The following is a 3,848-nucleotide window of genomic DNA, read 5'->3' on the forward strand; positions in this document are numbered from 1 at the left end:
TTCAAGTGTTATGGAAAAGGAAACCCACTGTGCCTTTGTGTGTCCCCTTGGCTCACTTCAGCGGATGGGGCGTGTTCTTCATTTCCTGGAAGCTTTGAGCTTTTGGAATGGGGAGACGGGCAGAACCCCACGGGAAGGAAGCATTGCCGCTGGCAGACATTACTTCTAGGATAGGTGCAAACGAGGGAAAGAGGCCGTAGGAAGCACCCGACGTGGAGCTGAGCAAGCCTTTGAGGTTGGATGGGAGACCTGACACTCTTGCATCACAACTCCAGGTTTGCTCTACCTGGATTTTTGAGGTTGAGTTGTCTAAGCTGCATCCATTGAGACGTCTATGGCACCGACTATTGTTTCTGAGCTAGTTGCTGGCACTCTTCAGTTAGGGCACAAATAAAATTTTTCCCTGTTGCACTTTGATGGGGGATAGTATGCTGCTATGGGCTTCATCATCAGCATTGTCTCACCCCTTCTTAAGATGATTGGCTTGGGACCAGCAATGTGGGACAGGGGTTTAAGCCATCATTTGTGACACCAGCATCTCATATCAGAGTGCCAGTTCAAGTCCTGGCTGTTTTGCTTCCAATCCAGCTCCCTGATAATGTGCTTGGGAAAGCAGCCAAAGATAATGACCCAACTGTTTGGGCCACTGCCACCCATGTGGGAGACCAGGCTTGGCTTCAGCCCTGGGGGTTGTGGCCATTTGGGGAGTGAACCAGTGGAGTCTCTTTCTCTCTGTGTCACTCTACCTTTCAAATAAAGAAACATTTTTTAAAAAAATGATTGATCCGGCCGGCGCCGCGGCTCACTAGGCTAATCCTCCGCCTTGCGGCGCCGGCACACCGGGTTCTAGTCCCGGTTGGGGCACCGATCCTGTCCCGGTTGCCCCTCTTCCAGGCCAGCTCTCTGCTGTGGCCAGGGAGTGCAGTGGAGGATGGCCCAAGTGCTTGGGCCCTGCACCCCATGGGAGACCAGGAGAAGCACCTGGCTCCTGCCATCGGATCAGCGTGGTGTGCCGGCCGCAGCGCGCTACCGCGGCGGCCATTGGAGGGTGAACCAACGGCAAAAGTAAGACCTTTCTCTCTGTCTCTCTCTACTGTCCACTCTGCCTGTCAAAAATAAATAAAAAATAAAAAATAAATAAAAAATAAAAAAAAATGATTGATCCATTTGTAACTTGCTGATTTCTTTGGAACACTGTCTCTATCAATGTTCTGTGAGAATTCAAGGATTTCACTGTTCTCTCATCCAAACTGCATCAGAAATTTGATGCTTGTTCTTGCTTTAGTTTTAGCAGAACGCATGTGGTTCTGATCAGGTCCCTTCAAACTGATATCCTTTTTTTTTAAGATTTACTTTATTTATTCGAAAGGCAGAGTTACAGAGAGGCAAAGGTAGAGAGAGAGAGAGAGAGAGAGAGAGAGAGAGAGAATCTTCCATCCACTGGTTCACTCCCCAATTGACCCCAACGGCCATATCTGAGCCAATCTAAAGCCAGGAGTCAGGAGCTTCTTCCGGGTCTCCACATGGATGCAGGGGCCCAAGGAGTTGGGCTATCTTCTACTGCTTTCCCAGGCCATAGTAGAGAGCTGGATTGGAAGAGGAGCACCCAGGACTAGAACTGGTGCCCATATGGGATGCTGACACTTTAGGCCAGGGCTTTAACCCACTGCACCACAGCGCCAGCCCCGTCTTATCCTTAGAGCCTCAAACTAGACCCTGTTCAGCCATGTAATAACAAGTTTATTTTGGTGCAAAAATGTTTGAAATTCATGGGTAGTTTTTCATAATATGCACTTTTGGCCGGTGCCGTGGCTCACTAGGCTAATCCTCCGCCTGTGGCGCCGGCACCCCAGGTTCTAGTCCCGGTTGCTCCTCTTCCAGTCCAGCTCTGCTGTGGCCCAGGAGTGCAGTGGAGGATGCCCTGCACCCGTATGGGAGACCAGGAGGAAGCACCTGGCTCCTGGCTTCGGATCAGCTCAGCGTGCCGGCCGCAACGAGCTGGCTGTAGCGGCCACTTGGAGGGGTGAACCAACGGAAAAAGGAAGACCTTTCTCTCTGTCTCTCTCTCTCTCTCTCACTGTCTAACTCGCCTGTCAAAAAGAAAATAATATGCACTTTTCATGAAGACCCTTCAAATATCAAAACCTCTTACTGTACATCAAAAATATATGGTTCCTCCTTAAGTGAGTATAGCTTTTGTCAAGTGACCTGCTTGATCAATGGGACAATAGCAAACATATAGAGAGTTGAAGTGTTTGCACGTTGGGTCCTGCCCTGTCTTGTTACTGGAAACTTACACCACCATGGGAACAACACTGGGTTGACCCTTGGAGGACGAGAGGGGGTTCCTAATTATCCCAGTCACTTGAGCCCTCCACCTCAAGTCCCAGGAATGTGACAGAGGCCATCGGTGACCACCCAGTGCCAGCCAAGCTGGCCCAGACCAGAAAAACCTCTTTCAAAGAGCCTAAGGAAGAGTCCTTGATCTGTACGGGGACAGATGTGAGAGCTGTCCATGGCAGGGAGCAGAGCAGGAGGCCAGAAATGTGGCCTGCAGGGACAGGAAGGATGGACAGGGGAGGTCTCATAGGAGCTGGAACCTGGAGGAATAGATGTGGGCCAAGTAGAGTGCAGGAGGAGGGCGCTCCAGGCCAGTGGAAGAGCCCAAGCACAGGTAGAGCTGGGGCAAGAGTGGATTCAACACTGTGGCAACCCTAGGCTGCTGGGGGTCACCTGGGCAGGGTAGGCTTGTCCTGACGTCTGAGATGCTTCTCACAGCCCAGCAGGACACTCAGGTCACCGACGGGCCAGTTGACCGTTTTCCTGAAGGTTTGCTTGTACTGTTCAGACTTGCGTTACTTCACTGCTTCTTGGCTTTGGTATGAGGGCACCTATTGATAGACCCTGTAGGTGGAGCCTATGGGAGCACCTCTGGGGCTCTGCAAAACATTCCCAGGGGACTGGCAAGGACACATTTGCATGATGGAGACCACCCAGGCATCCTCCAGACTCGGGTTCTGTGCTGGTGCCCTCCCCATTCCCCTTGGCCCTGCTGGGCGGTTTAAAGCGACTGGAGAGTAGAGTTCGCTTCATGCTGCCAGTTACTAAGCTGCTGTCTGTGTTCGCCGTTCCCAGGATGCCCTGGAAAGCAGTTTGTAGGGCAGTGTCTTTTCCTGCAGCCTCTCCAGATGCCAACAGCAACAAAGAAGGCACAAGGCAGGCTCTGTGCTTTTTGGAGCAGAGCCCAGGGTCCAGCGGCCAACAGGGGCTGGATAACCGCAGCCCAGTGGAACTTCAGCCGTTGGGTCCAGGACGTCTCACGCCATGTCTGGATAGAAAGAGCTCACTCATGCTAAATACTGCTTTCACAGTCGCCTCTCTTGACCTCCTTCCATTGCAGCGCAATGCGATTTGTGGTTTATTGTGAGAAGGCAAACATTTTTTCTTCATGAAGATCTTGAGGAAAGTAATTTCTTTTTAAAAAGTTGTTTTTTTTTTTTTTTTACTTGAAAGGTGGAGGGGGAGGGAGGAAGGGAAGAGGAAAAAGAGAGAGAGACAGAGATCGACCTTCTAGCCATTGATTCACTCCCCAAATGCCCACAACAGCTAGAGCTGGGCCAGGCCAAAGCCAAGAGCCTGGAACGCCCTCTGTCTCTCCCATGTGGGTAGCAGGTGCCAAGGACTTGGGCCATCACCTGCTGCCTCTCAGGGTGTGCATGAGCAGGAAGCTGGATCCAAAGCAGAGCACAGACTTGAACCCAGGCACTCTGATATCGGATGCGGGCACCCCCAGCAGTGTCTTTTTTTTTTTTAATAAAGATTTATTTATTTATTTGAGAGGTAGAGTT

This window comes from Lepus europaeus, chromosome 3 (assembly GCF_033115175.1).
Source record: "Lepus europaeus isolate LE1 chromosome 3, mLepTim1.pri, whole genome shotgun sequence".
Taxonomy (NCBI): domain Eukaryota; kingdom Metazoa; phylum Chordata; class Mammalia; order Lagomorpha; family Leporidae; genus Lepus; species Lepus europaeus.